The sequence below is a fragment of the Ovis aries genome, chromosome 3, assembly GCF_016772045.2.
Source record: "Ovis aries strain OAR_USU_Benz2616 breed Rambouillet chromosome 3, ARS-UI_Ramb_v3.0, whole genome shotgun sequence".
NCBI classification, from domain to species: Eukaryota; Metazoa; Chordata; class Mammalia; order Artiodactyla; family Bovidae; genus Ovis; species Ovis aries.
In genome coordinates this window covers 15,676,592-15,692,125 of record NC_056056.1, presented here as the reverse complement: position 1 = coordinate 15,692,125, position 15,534 = coordinate 15,676,592, and the positions used below count along the sequence as shown (strand labels likewise).

The 15,534-nt window shown below is 44.7% G+C and overlaps 1 long non-coding RNA gene and 1 other non-coding gene across 2 annotated transcripts; both read left to right on the top strand.

The window, feature by feature from the left end:
• Window positions 1–941: 941 nt before the first annotated feature.
• Window positions 942–5,763, top strand: LOC132659511 (uncharacterized). Its single transcript, XR_009600051.1, has 2 exons — window positions 942–1,571; window positions 2,074–5,763. It is a non-coding gene; the product is annotated as an uncharacterized LOC132659511 (long non-coding RNA).
• An 8,642-nt stretch (window positions 5,764–14,405) lies between these two features.
• On the top strand, window positions 14,406–14,477 carry TRNAC-GCA (transfer RNA cysteine (anticodon GCA)). The gene has a single exon. It is a non-coding gene; the product is annotated as a tRNA-Cys (tRNA).
• The last annotated feature ends 1,057 nt before the right edge of the window (window positions 14,478–15,534 follow it).

Genomic DNA, 15,534 nt, shown 5'->3' with positions numbered 1-15,534 from the left:
TTCTTGATCACTTTGTTGTGAAAATTACATTTCCTCTTAAAACTAAAAGTCCTCTTAGGGGGTGAAAAACAAAAGTTAATGGAAGATAGAATAATAAAGTTGGAAAAGAAACATTTATTGAAATATTTAGAGTTCCTATTTTACAATGTTCTCTTTCTCTACAGGAGTGAGAAATAGTTATCTTTAAACTAGCAAACTAAAACAATAACAATTACAAAACTTATGTCTTGATATGTGTCCTTTAAAACTAGATCGTTCTTAAAATAATTTATAGCATTTTGGATATTACAATGTTTTCGTGATGCTTTTGTGCATCACAAACATATATATAATGAAAGAATTGTTTAAAATACATCTTAAGGATCTTGACATCAATGTAAACGGTCACCACACAAAGTAAAACTGTTCCACAATCAAGGATGCAGAAACCACTGGGGGTTTGTTTTGGGTTTCATCTGTCTACTGTTACTGGTTTGCTATGCTATACCTCACCTCAAAGAGATCTTGCAGGGAAAGAAAGTGCTCTTAAGAATTAGGGGAAACAAAAAAAAAAAACAAAACAAAACATGATCCAAGCTTTAAATTAATGCCAGAACATTAGCTGTATTCCTTTGCATTCAACGTACACAGGCACCTATTTATAAACCCGGCAGCGGGTGGAAGTGGTGCCCGCAGCTGTCACGAGGCAGATGCGTGGATGGTCCTCGTCCATCTCCCGGAGATGGACGCGCCTCCATCAGCCCCACCAGAAAACCGCCTCCAGACCAGCGGAGTCACGGCTGCTCCCGCCTCGAGTCCTGGAATTCCTCCCGTTCCCCAGCGAGCCGGCCTCCCCCGCGCAACAGCTGTAACACATTTATTTCTTTGGAGCGCGGAGCCGGGCTGAATAGACTACTGTTCAAAAGTGTTTCGACTTGAATCTCCTCGGGAAGGCTGGCCCCAGAGAAGCCGGCCCAAACGCTGATGCCTTTGAGCTCGCGGGGCTGTGCCCGCCGAGGGGTCAGATTTCAGGAGGTCAGCTCCAGCCCGGAGAGGCGCACAGAGGTGCACACACTCGAGCGTGGGGGAGGCCCAGGCCTGAGGTCCGCTGCTTCCTCATCTTGTCCTCTGGAACCGTTTTGGACTTGAAGCCTCCGCGACGGAGCCAACTCGAGTGGCCTGGACTCTCTGGACCACTCTGCCCCTCTTTATCTTCCTCTCTCCCTCTCCACCTCCTAGGCTCTAAAGGGCTCTCCCCAACGTCAAAGCAGCACAAACAAATGGTCTCCTTTTTCTTTCTGAGACGTTAGAATGATGGCTGTCCTGGGTCTCAGAGTATTTTCAGCCCTCCCACTAGAGGGGAAGCCGGATGGTAGATCCCAGAGGTTGCCCGGAACAGCCGCCCTGCTAGCAAAAGTTCAGGGATCCCTGCTGGAAAGTCTGGCCGCTCCAGGAGGCAGCTGGGAGGCGGCAGCAAACAGCAGCCCCACCCGGTGACGGCACGGCAGTCCTTGTGTTTCTGCCACCCACCTCTTAGGAGTTTTGGGTACTGTGAAGTGAAACGAGGCCGGTGACAAAATTGTACGAAAATAGTAAGTTTTTCTTTGGTTGGTTTATTTGTCAATAAGTAGGACAGTCAATTGTATTTCTAGAAAGAAGTGGGGGAAAAGAATAAAGACAGAAATACACTAAAGTGTCAGCAGTGATTTTCTGGGTGGTGAATAGTGTATTTGTGTATATATATATATATATGTGTATATATATATATATATATATATATATACACATATACTTCCCTGGTGGCTCAGACAGTAAAGAATCTGCCTGCAAAACAGGAGACCTGGGTTCAATCCCTGGGTGGGGAAGATTCCCTGGAGAAGGGCATGACTACCCACTCCCCTGTTCTTGCCTGGGGAATTCTGTGGACAGAAGAGCCTCAGGCTACAGTCCATGGAATCACAGTCGGACATGACTGAGCAATTAAAACATATACACACACACACACACATATTTTTCGTATGTTTTCAGTAAAGTATATATGCTACTTTTTTAATGGAAATATATAAGACTTACTAATGTTGGCTTTTGATTCAGGAGCTGTGGGAAGAAAAGAGATGGAAAAATTCCCCGCCCCCCTCTTTAAGCAGACTTGTCTTGGAGTTTAAGAGACCCTTCAAACCAGGAATGAGGGCTGATAACCCAGCGGCTAGTGGAGGACCTGCACTTTTGTTTCCAGGTAAGCTCCTCCATTAAAATCACAATGTCGTCTTCCTGGGAAAGCAAGATCCTAAAGTCCTGGACTGAATAACAAACGCAGAGCACACCTCCCCCCCTTCCACCAAAAAGTCGTGAAAAAGAAGAAAGTCTTGCCAGCAAATGCCAATTAACATAAGTTAGCATCATAAACGGACATTAAAATGCTCTAAACCTTTATTATTGAACGAATTATTTCTGATGGAATTGACGAAGCTTTTCTTTCTTCTCTGACATCTTTTCTCTCTTTCCTCCCTACATCTGGAAAACCTTGGTGGAGCCTAAGCAAATGAAGGAATGACTTACCATTGCAACTGAATGTATGTGAACGTCTACAAGTCTAAGAAGATACACATTCTGTGATAAGACACTTATTAGTTCAATGTGTTACTGCAAGCTGTTGTTTCATTTGAGGTATTTGTAAGGATCAATATGGAAAACTTTCTTTTAAGTGAAATGTTTTTTGTTCCAGAGAGTCAAATTTAGCAGACTATATATATTTTCAATATATTAAGTATTGCATATAGAAATACATAAATCTAATTTAATATATGCTAATATATAAGTACATATATATTTATCATATGGTGTATATTCTTGATACATTATTTCAAGGTGGTGCTGTGGTAAAGAATCTGCCTGCCAATGCAGGAGACAAGAATTCTATCCCTGGATTGGGAGGATCTCTTGTAGAAGGGAATGGCAAGAGAATCCCATGGACAGAGGAGCCTGGAGGGCTACAGTTCATGAGATCTCAAAGAGCTGGCCACAGCTAAACATGCACGCACAAAGACACACATACGTATCAAGAAAAGCTGTCATGGTATAACAGGCTTTTCTACCTTTAACTTGAGGTTTTAGTCAGAGTCATTATCTATACCCTAAGAAATGCATTACAGTTTAAAAAATAAAATCTGTTACTCAAAAAGTTGGCAGCTTTGTTTTCATAAATTGAGAGCCACAAGCACACACTGTGACCATCACCTAGCTTTGAATAGAAATCAGTTATAGTACTGATAAATACGATGGCCAAGATCTCTAAATTTATTTTAGCTTCCATGTATGGTATTTTAAAAGTCAGCCCTGGAAAATGACTAAACGACTCTTCCTTGGGCAAGGTGAAAGCAGCATTTGAAAATCCAAACAAAAACAAAACAAAACAAGAGTATGTTTTCTTAGCTTCACTCACTTGTTGGCTACATCTTTTGAGATCACCTGCAGGAGAGATTCTTGCATCATTTACTTTGATAAGAGCAGTTTTCTCATCAAGATGGCAAAGTTTATTCACGGAGCAAAGGCTGGTCAATGTGCCCGAAAGGAGTTTTACTTAGATGGCCTTGCTAAGAAGCTCCATCTTCTTTTATTGTTTCTGTTTGTTTGTTTGCTTTCTAACTTTAAATTCTATAGAACATCTCTTTGCATCTGAAATGTATCTAACTTTGAGTAGCTTTCACATTCCCTAGACCTTCCCCTTGTGTCTTTCAGAGGTTTCTCCTGCCTTGAGTGTGGTTTGATCGCAGTAAGAACAGCCACATTGAGCCATACAGTAGAACCTAGATTCAAAAAGAAGAGCCATGCTCATCACAACAAAAATAGGAGCACATTTGGATTTCTGGGTTAATCCTCCTTTCTGAAGAATTGATGCTTTTGAAGTGTGGTGTTGAAGAAGACTCTTGAGAGTCCCTTGTACTACAAGGAGAACAAACCTGTCCATCCTAAAGGAAATCAGTCCTGAATAGTCATTGGAAGGACTGATGCTGAAGCTGAAACTCCAGTACTTAGGCCACCTGATGAGAAGAGCAGACTCCTTGGAAGAGACCCTGATGCTGGGAAAGATTGAAGGCAGGGGGAGAAGGGGACGACAGAGGATGAGATGGTTGGATGGCATCATTGACTCAATGATCATGAGTTTGAGCAAACTCTGGGAGATGGTGATGGACAAGGAAGCCTGATGTGCTGCAGTCCATGGGGGTCACAAAGAATTGGACATGACTGAGAGACTGAACAACAACGCTGTGTTCAGGGGGTTTTGTGGATTCTTAGATTTGAAAGGCAACCTACAAATGTTTCCCTTTTTGATCTCACGTGGCCTTGGCCTGCAACAGCTCGGACTGGGGCTTGGGTTCCCAGCTGGAGACTGGGCTGGGTCGCGGCAGTAAGAGCACCAGATCCTAGCCATTAGACCAGTGGCCAGTGACAAGGGTCCTGGCCCTTCAACCTTGCAGAAAAGAATAAACAAGTAAAGTATTTATTAAGAGGAAAAAGAGTATGATACTTGTGGATTGACACAGGGGCAGACTCAGATAGGGAGCGTCGCTGAGACTCACCCTTGTGGCAGTTTGAATTACTTTAACGGGATATTTCTTCCAATTTTCTTTCGGCCAATTATTCTGATTTGCCTGGTTCACAGTCCATATTTGGTATATCTCAGGATCCTCCCATGTGTGCTCCTGTATCTCTTAGCCAAGATGGATCCTACCGGAAAGGCATCTGGGGAGAACATACCTTGACATAACTCCCCTTTGGCATCCTAGGAGCTTTTCTGCGCATGTGTGGTTGGGCAGGTCTCCTGAGTTTGCAACAAGAAATATGTAGTCTGTGCAAGGCCCAGCCTCCTCCCTGAATTGTCCTGCTGTTCTTGTCTTGGAATTGCAGTCAATAGAGAATAAAATCTCCAATGGCCTTACCCTGGGTGGGTGCCGGGGGCATCTCCCTCCTGCCTCATCTTTTTCCTGCAGAAACTGAGACCCAGATTGGTGAAAAGAGTAACCAATGGCACTAGGACAGATCAAAATGGTCCAGACTTCAACCCTGCTGCCATTTGGCTGCCTCTTGCAAACAGATTCCTTGGACTAAAACATGGTTTCCAAGCGGGTCTGTTTTTCATTAGCAGGCCGTGGCAACAACTCTAACTGGGGACCCTGCTTTTAAAATTATTCCAGCTCTGTGGACTCAAGTCTTAAAGCCTGAGGCCTCTGCTCAGGCTCTAACCTTTGCTCTACCCAATATAAACTTTATTATGTGGTGTAGAAAAAACCCTAGCCCTGATAAAAAGCTTTCTTTCAGTTTAAGTCGAAAAGACCTGGGATAAGAAAGTGAGAATTGGAAATGTGGAAGCAGACAGTTCCGGATCTTGGGGAAGTCACAGCCTCAGGCCCGAGAGTCCCCAGGAACAAGAAGATGAAAGGCTTTGAGAAGGGGGGTAAAGGTGGATGAGATTATATACAGTGTCCAGAAGAGATGGCACTGTCTGGGCAGATTCCATTAGAACTAGCTGGTGTAGAAAAGTTAGTAATGATTTCTGTCTTCGAAAAACAAGATGAATGATATAAACTAACTTAAGTGGTCATATAAAGTCGTTATAACAAGGAAGAAAAAGACATATTTCTGACTCAGAAGAAACTTAAAAGAAATTGTATTGTTTACCTAATTGATCAAGGTTCTCTTTCTCGCCTTCTTTATGGGTCCAGTGGAGACTATGTCTATAAAAGCATTCAATTCTTCTCTATAAGCAATAAATTCTATTGTTGTTATCATTAGTATTACTGTTATTATAAATTAAAATCACTGTGAACAGTGACTGCAGCCATGAAACTAAAAGATGCTTGCTTCTTGGAAGACAAGCTATGACAAAGCTAGATAGCATATAAAAAGCAGAGATATCACTTTGCCAATGGAGGCCCCTATAGTCAAAGCTACGTTTTTCCAGTAGTCATGTATGGATGTGAGACTTGGACCATAAAGAAAGTTGAGTGCTGAACAATTAATGCTTTTGAACTGTGGTGTTAGATAAGACTCTTGAGAGTTCCTTGGACTGCAAGGAGATCCAACCAGTCCATTCTAAAGGAAATCAACCCTGAATATTCACTGGAAGGACTGATGCTGAAGATGAAGCGCCCATATTTTGGCCACCTGATGCAAAGAACTGACTCATAGGAAAAGACCCTGATGCTGGGAAAGATTGAGGGCAGGAGTAAAAGGGGGCATCAGAGGATGAGATGGTTGAATGGCATCACCGACTCAATGGACATAGTATTAGAAAACTCTGGGAAACAGCAAAGGACAGGGAAGCCTGGAGTACTGCAGTCCATGGGGTCACAAAGAGCTGAACATGACTGAGAGACTGAACAACATAAATTAAAATGGAATTACAAGGGCTCCTATGGGCCTGGGGATGTGGCTTATTTCAGTGTATCCTAAAACTTGCTTGGAGGTGGTAAGATGGTATGGTTTAGTAGAACAGGTCACGGGATAGTGCAAAATATTGCCTTTTGTCTTTGGGGAGAGATTAAGGCTCCAACACAAAGTAAATGGGCTAAACTCTAAGGTCACAAATACAGAAGCTGGCTTAACAGGGACGGGGGATCAGTCACCAGTGACAGATCCATGTGGCTGTGATCTATTTGGGGGGAAAATGAGTTAAATTTCAGCCACATAAAGTTTCAGTGATGACAAAAACCCTTTCATGTGTTTTTGTAAAGATAGCCTGTTTTAGTGAGTATAAATCAAATGTTACGGGTGGAGGGAGAAATAGGCAGTGTGTGTTCATGGATCAGAGTGAGTTCCTAACTGCTGAGAAAGAGACTCTTTCTCTGGTTTATTTTCTTAAAGACATTAAAGATAATTAATGTTTTCTTTAAGACAATATTTTCTTGAAGACATTAGCTTAGCGGCAGGGTTAGAACTTCTGGGACAGAAGAAAGAAGAAATCTAGAAGAATCTCTCAGCACTGTGGGCTGATGAGGGGGAGGTAGGAGGTCTCTGTGATGAGGACCCAGGTCAGACCAAGATATGTCTTCCTTCCTGGAAGTCAGAGGAGCCTGGAGCCTACTCGCTCATTTCTGTCCAGCTCTTTGCGACCCCAGGGACTGTAACCCACCAGGCTCCTCTGTCCATAAGATTCTCCAGACAAGATTCCTGGAGTGGGTTGCCATTCCCTTCTCCAGGGGTCTTCCCTACCCAGGGATGGAACCCGTGTCTCCTACATTGCAGATGGATTCTTTACCATCTGAGCTATGATCACAATGTCTAACCCAGACACCTCGGGTTGGTTTCGGTAGAGCAAAGCCTCTAAAGGGCAGGCTCAGAACTCTCCTGTTTAGAAGCTCAGCTCTTAAACTACCCGAAGATATTTTGTAAGTCTTGCTCTGACGGGTGCACAATTTGTTTTCAAGAAAACGCTGTAGTTCTTATGATAGGTCGTTGGCTCATTTTAACACATATCCTTAAGAGATACACAAACAAAGGATTAGGCTCCGCATTCTTCCTTCAACAGATATTTGCGTGCCTTCAGTGTGTATGTGCAATAATCTTACTCTTCCAAGTCATGTAGAGTGAATCTTGTGTGGGAACTGGGGACAGACTTCCCACCTAGCCTGTGGGGTCCTCTGCAGCAGGAGAGTGGGGTCCTCTGCAGCAGGCATTCACTGGGGTCTTGACAAACACACTTGCATAGTTAAAATGGGGCCTGGGCACTGTGTACAAAAAATGCAGAGCTATGCCTCCAGCTCCTGGTAACCCCGGACACTTCTGGGAGGTCCCCTGTCTGCACATTTTGGCAACCAGTGGGGCATCACATGGTATTTTCCAGTGAACCTGAACCTACGCAGCTCTGACTTGCCCAATAATCCTGCCTCTTGAGTCAGGAACTGAATCTGTGGTCTGTTTATTGCTTCCTCTCTTATCACTTCAGACAGCTGAGAATTCACAGGGACAGAGGATGAGGCCTGGGGCTGCGGGGAAATGCAAGGATGGGTGGCGGAGACAGGAAGGGGCTGATGTATAGGCCTGGATCTCAGGACACTTACGATCTAACGCAAGATAGGATGGTGACATGGACACCAATTAAATGGCAATAAAGATCTGTGCATATCATCAAGTGTTAATCGACTGGGCTTTAGTTAAAGAAAAAGCCTGGGAAGGAAGCCGGCACTTAGGGTGTGTCCGCCGCGCACTTCACACATCTCCTTTAAACCTCGTAAGAGAGCCTTGGAGACACAAGCTGTTGGCTTATTTTTCACAGAGGCCAGAGGCCGAGTGCAGTCTCTCTCCTCTGTCTCTGCCTCTTTACAAGCATGAGGAGGGAGCGAATGAGAGAAGTGGGTCCAGACCTACGTTAGTCTGACTTCCAAGCCTGAATTTCTTCCCATCGCACTGTGTCACATATGTATCTAAGGAGACTCTTCCTGAGGTCACGAGGTGACTGCTCAGGTCTGGGGGAAACTTAACGATGCAGGATGAATGGTGCTAATCATGGGGCAACCAGAAGCCCTGCCAACACCATCCTGGGTCCCTGAAAGCAGAATTTCTTCCCATGGGCCTATAGCCTTCACTCAGTGAAGAGTAGGAGTGAAGGATTCTGCACTCACATCTCATAGTTGCCTAGAGGGTGACGTGGTAGCTTTGTGTCACTCCAAGTTCAGGCCATGGATGGTCCATCAGTCACTGGGGCAATGTGGTCCAGATGCAGCTCGAAGGCCCACACAAGACCTTCTGGATCCGACTCTCCCTGGGAAGGTCCGGGAATGATGCCTGTGATGAGCTTCCCAAGTTCGCAAACAGGTGAGTAGGGGCAGTCTTGGTTGATGGGCAGCCTGGTCTCAGTCACAGCTAACATGTGCTCACTGGACGAACGGTCACCTTTAGTCTTCACGACTTTATGATGGAGCTCTGGTTTTATCTCCACTTTACAGATGGGTACATCAAGGCTGGGCAAGGCCACCCGATGTGCCGACTGGAACTGAGGTTCAGAGTCAGGTGTGTGGCTCATTGTCGTCACCCTAGGCTCCCTTCCAAGTGAGGGTTAAACCAGAGAATATCATCCACAGAATAAATTAACAGTTCCCTGAATTATATTAAAACTCCCCGATGTACTTTTCCTTCTGCTCATTTCGTCTCTAGTTGTAGAATTCCACAGACTGGACAGGTCATCTTATCTACCTGGGAACCCCACGTGGAAACATTGGTGGGTCTTGGGGGCTGCAGCAGCAGCCGTGAGCGAGGCACATTCCTCTGTAGATAAGGCTCAGCCATCTAATTAAGAAAAAGGAAGGAAAAAAGCGGAAAAGCTTGACTTTGGCAGACACGTGGTTTGAACTGAAAATGAACTCCCAATAAAATCAAGCTCTTGAAATCTATTATTCCTTGGGGAGAGAGAAACTGGCATTTGCATTGACTTGTAGGGGGAAAAAAAAGAAAGGTATTAAATAAGATTAATTGGAAAATGATGAAAATCACCTATTTTTAATGTTTTACCATGGCTTATGAGTCCATGATGGTCTGTGCTAGAGAAATAAGGGAAAATTCAGGTTCTCATTCATTCAGTGAATAAGCATTGAAGTCCTGCTTCTGACAATTTTAGATGCTACAGATCCAGGTTTCAAAACAAATCAGAAGTTAAAGAAATGTACATGACCAGCTTTGCAAGCAAAAGCTCCAGGATGTAAAACTGTGCTCTATTATTTTTATAATTAGACCAGGGAAATCTTCGCAGATGAAATAGAACCCTTGTACTGGAATGCTGATAAACCCAACACTGGGATGGATCATTGAACTAGGGAGAGTCTTCTCTAATTATAGAACATTTACATGTTAAGAATATAAGAAAGCAATAAAACCAATACAATTCAAATTAGCAAGCCTAATGTTTTACTGTAATAAAAGTTCCAAAGTGGGGTTTCAAAAAGTAAAATTAATATACTTGAAAGCTCATTGGCTGTTCTCTTTATTCTTACTTTTTGGTGTGACAGAGTCTATCAAATCTTACTCAAATTCACACAACTGCCAAGTTTCTTGTGAAGTATGTAAATTGAGAGGTCTAGTTTTGGTAAGATCAGAGGCTAAAGTGATTTGGGGCAGGGCTTGTTGAATCCAACATTATAAATACAAGTAGAAAGCCATTGCCCTGGGAATGGCAGCTCAGATCTGGCAGCTTCCCCATAAACTCATCTCTTTAGGAAATAGGATCACCATGCCTGGCACGTAGTAGGTGGTCACTAGGTATCAGTGTCTGTGGACTTGCCCTTGAAAGCAAGCACGACCTTCACTACAGTGACATTTGAGGAGGTGGAATTTGTCCTGTGCCCTCTCCTTCCAGGGATCCCCCACAGAGCAGGTAGTTGTTGCCCCAGAGTTCTTGTGAGCAGAACAGTGTAACCATTTGAGCAAAATGACCTAGTAACTCAGAGTGGTCAATACAATCTAAAAATCTGCCCATGTTCTCCAGAAATAAGGAATCTGTCCAGTGCCAGAGATTGAGCTGATGTGGTTTGTAGACACAGTCTGTCTTGGAAAAATGCATCCTTGATGTCTTCGTCTGTTTTTCCTAGTGCTGTGACCTTGACTGTCATCAGATATATGCGGATGGATTTATTTTAAGAGCTGTAAACCAGAAGGTGCCAAGACTTGGTATTCATGTTGACATCCACTCGTGATGGGCATGTGTCTGAGAGATGTAGCCCCAGGGCCCTGTTTTAAATTTAATTGTACTGCTTTGGTTATAAATAAAATATGGACTTGTAAATTTTCTCCACTTACTTATTGCCGTCAGTAAGCAGTCAATAGAAGCTGAAGCATACTACCACGGTTACATCATTCCTATTAAAATAAAATCAACTATTTAAATAAAAAACAAATTGCTACACCCTTTAAGCCGTGTCTGAGAAAGCTACACAGCCCCTCAGTAATAAGCTATGCAAACACCTACATCCCAATCAATATTCTAGATACACAGATCAGCCTTATCTCCTCCTGCCCAGCCAGGTCTTCAACAAACAAGGCAGCAAGTCACCACCGTAGGTGGCCCTGGGGGACACAGGAGAAAAGGGTGCTTTTCTGTGTCAGCTTTCCCCCAAAGAAATGCCCTTCAAAGCCACCCTTACAAGTTCACAGACAAGGTACATTTTTTCCAAGGTTCTCTCTTTAAATATTCTAGTCACAGATTATGTAAAAGGAGGACTTTCCCCAGTTGACGGTTAGCACAGAGAAGTATGGAATGCTGGAGGTCTAGCCAGTGCCAGGAGGAGCTGCTGGAATCTAGAAGGATAATAAATATTGCAGACTGACGGTTCTGTACCCAGAAAGGCAAACCGTAGTGCCTGGGGTGCCACTGATGTAGAAAGCCACCGCAGAGCAGACAGGCGCTGAAGTGTCTTAAAATTAAGACAAACAGTTAACTGGTAGGAGAGAGAAGAAAACAAAGGAAAGGAATGAAAAAAGAAAAAAAGAAAAGGGTGGCTCTAAAACAAGCCATCAAGAGAAAATTAGGGGAAAAAATCAACTATAAAAGGTTTTAAACAGGTCTTATCTGGCAATGATGGTAAAATGCAAGAATTCAGAATTAAGTAATTTTTAATAATTGCTTCAGCTCTGACCTGTGTGCTAGGCAGCAGTAGGAATGTTCTTGGAATCAAGCGGTCCGTTATATCAGGGTCTGGCATCTGTTTTCCTTGCGAGGTAAAGGGAGTGCTATGGGGGTAGCAATTGTTTGCTTGCTTGTTTGTTTGTTTTGGGAAAGACATTGGAGAGGAGAGGAGAATGTTGATAGGATTTAATTTAATGGACCTGGGCAGATTAATGCATATCAATTTTTTTTCCTTTGCAATTACTTAAAGATAAAAAAAAAAATTGAAAAGATTCCACACTCTTTCCCACTGATACTCTGAAAGATTAAAGATGAGAGAGATGAATACATCCAGTTCCACCCTGGGAAGAAAAAAAGATCTGCTTTTTGCCTGAAAAATAATGAAACTATTTTATAAAGTATTGAGGTGTCTAATATTGAATGAATATTTAAGGCAATCATTGTTTGTATTGCATATGTAAGCACATATTAAGCACTTATACCCTGGTCCGCTTATGTCCAACATAATCTATGTAATAAATGAGATTTATGGCAGGCAGGCAGGCAGTTATCTACCTGGGTGTGACCACCATTATGCTTGGAAATGTGGCTGCTGGGCCACAGACTTCTGATAATGAACTGCATAAAATAAGGATTAACTCATTGTTCACTGCTTTATCTCAAACCAGACAGGCTGCAGAAGCATTTACATTTCAAAACAGGGATTTACTCAAAATATTCAGATAAGCCTGAGAACACCTGCTTTTCTAGCCTTTGCAAATAATATCTGCGCGTTTTCCCTAGAAGGCAGTCCAGACCTATCTTATCACCCGGTGAATAATGAGCCTGTCTGTAGAGGAAGGAGTGAGCTGCAGTGAGGCAGACGGTGCTACGGGGAAAGAAGACACAGAGAAGTCCAGAGATGACGCTGTTGTGACTTATTGGAGCCTTAGAGTTCTAATTCTCGCTCGGCCACAGTGTGTTTTACCACTTCCGTGGTGGCTTTCCCCGGTGGCACTGTGGTCAAGAATCTGCCTGCTAATGCAGGAGACGAGGGTTTGATCCCGGGTCATGAAGATCCCCTGCAGAAGGAAATGGAAACCCCCTCCAGTATTCTTGCCTGGAGCATCCCATGGACAGAGGAGCCTGGCGGGCTACAAGTCCATGGGATCCCAAAGGGTCAGACACGGCTTAGAGACCTAACAACAGTAACAGCAACCCTGTGTGTTAGCGGATTGACTTCTACATGTTTCTAGAGGCTGTGTGTGTGGCAGAGAGGTGAAGGGAGAAGAAAGTCTGGAGCCCCGGTGGCTGCCGTAAGCTCACTCTTCCTCTTGTTGCCTCCTTCCTGTCCTGTCACCTGCCCCCAGGTGAGCTGGGGCCGAATATGCTGCTGCTGTTTGGCTAGCGAGGCTTCCCCCACCGCACCTGTCTGCTCCAGCTGGATCCTTCCTCCTCTCCTGGTCCCTCGTTCCCATTGCCTAGACATCTTTCTAAAAGAGCCTGGACTTTCCATACAGGCTTGAATTTGAACCTCAGCTCAAACCTGAGAATTTCACTCCCTGCAATCGGATTAACCAGGACCTCAGTTTCTTTGCTTGTAAAGTTAGGCAGTGGAAGCTTCCCGCCAAAGCTTCTGTGATGATGAAATAAGTGAAAACTTAAGAGTGTGATGGGCCGTTTGATATTTAGTTGCTAAGTTGTGTGTGACTCTTTCAAGCCCATGGACTGTAGCCCTCTAGGCTCCTCTGTCCATGGGATTTCCCAGGCACGAATACTGGAGTGGGTTGCCATTTTCTACTTCAGAGGATCTTCCCACCCCAGGGATCGAACCTGCATGTCCTGAATTGGAGGATGGATTCTTTACCACTGAGCCATTGGGGAGATCTTGCGGGCGGTGGGTTGGTCCTGCGCTGCCCGTGGAAGGAAGCCTGAACATCATCTCCTGTCACGGCTGTGCAGGAGTAGGACAGACCACAGAGCCAGTCAGAGTCTGGAGCAGGAGGAAACGGAACTCTCGGAGAGACCAGAAGACTACAGGGAGGGTGGGCTCGGGAGTGAGGTCACTGGAGACCTCATACTGCATCATACCAAGGAATAATCAAGCTAAAGCTGCCTGGATTTCAAGGAAACCCCACTGCTGTGCGCCTACCAAGAGCTTCTCAAATCAATCTGCTGAGACTCAGTGTTCAGGCAAGTGTCTTTGTCCCCATCGGCTTTCCGGAACAGCCCACTCAGGGCTTTCAGAGAAGGCTAATCAGAACTCAGGGCTAGGCCCAGCTGCATTAGAACCCTTGGAAAGCTCTATGTGTCTCCCTGGGGGTTTCTTTGCCAGCAATTGCTTTGTCTGGATTCTGCCAGCCTCCCCTTGGTTATTCCCTTTAAGCTGTAAATGCTGGTATAATTTGATTGAAACCACCGTCAAAGCCAGCCTTGGAGAGACCAGGAGAGGAAATGTCATTAAAAGGTGCAGAGGCCAGGGAGGGTGAGGGTGAGGGGCTGGGAGGGCAGCCCCAGGCGTTGTTTCTGAACCTCCGCCTCCGTCTGGTTACTGAGCCCCCTTCCCCCTCGAGGGAGGCCCGTCCTACACTGGGACCCCCTTAGATGCCAATATGAATCCCTTAGATATGCCTCATGCCTGTTTGATGGAGGAAAACGTTGGGGACATGAGAGATGTTTAAAATGATTCACACTTCTAGAAAGAGGGAGAGGGTTCTTTGGGCCAGGTGGTCTCCTGGCCCTGCAGGACTAGGGTCCCTGTCTGCCTCCCTCTGGCTTCTTCTGGGGTCTTTTGCAGTTGCCCGAGGGCTTAGCATTTGAATGTGTCTGAGCTTCCTTGGTGGCTCAGATGGTAAAGCATCTGCCTGCAATGCAGGAGACCCAGGTTCAATCCCTGGGTTGGGAAGATCTCCTGGAGAAGGAAATGGCAACCCAATCCAGTATTCTTGCCTGGAGAATCCCACGGACGGAGGAGCATGGTAGGCTACAGTCCATGGGGTTGCAAAGAGTCGGACACGACTGAGCGACTTCACTTCACTTCCTGTGACCTTGGAGACCATGAGAGGCATTCCCTCGTTCTCTGAGCTGCTGTGGCAAGTTAGATGGGCCCACATGGGCGCAGGGTACGCGTTTAATTCCCTATCACGCTGTTGCAGTGTGCCACACACCCCAAGGCAAGGAGAGGTGAGTAAATCAGAGACTGCTCTTGAAGCCCGTGAACATTGCCCAGCTCCTTCCTCCACAAAGCGGACAAAGCTGTGAGTTGCAGGGAGTATGAGGTCTATGCCGCGAGGAGGCAGGAATGTTTCAAATTGAACCAAGTCCCACCAGGCTGGGTGTGGGTGTGATGGATCCAGACAAGGTCACAGAGAAGAGGCCTCGGGAGCGCGCTCATGGTGGTTGGGAGATTCTGATGAGCGAATGGGAGTTTTAAGTGCGAATGTTCAAAGGAAGCCAAAACGGAAACAGATTAAGGGCAGAAGGAAGTGTTAGGAGAACAGAAGCCCTGGTAAATTGAATGTCCTATGTATTAGACATTTCCTTTTTTTTTTTTTTTTTCCCAAGAGGAATAGTCTTTTTAAAGAATATTTGCAATTTGCAAAATTTAATGTATCATTGTTATTGAGTCATAGACTTTGATAAGTTTCACACTCATACATATCATCCACATTACTTCTGAATATTAGCATTCAACACCATTCCGTTTTGAATGGTACACACAAACAGCAAATAAACATCCCAGCTCTGTCTTCTTCTGGACCACAAGCTTCAAAACGTGATGCCTTATCGAAGGGCAGAGGCGTTGAGTGGCAGAACTTAATTTAAACAGTGATAAGAAGCATAGGATTTGTATGACCTTTTGTACTGAAAGGAGAAAGGAAAATATTATTCTGCTCTTCTATTAAACCCTGATGGGTTGCGGCACCCAGAGGGCAGGGTCATGTCTGATCCCCACTCCTCCT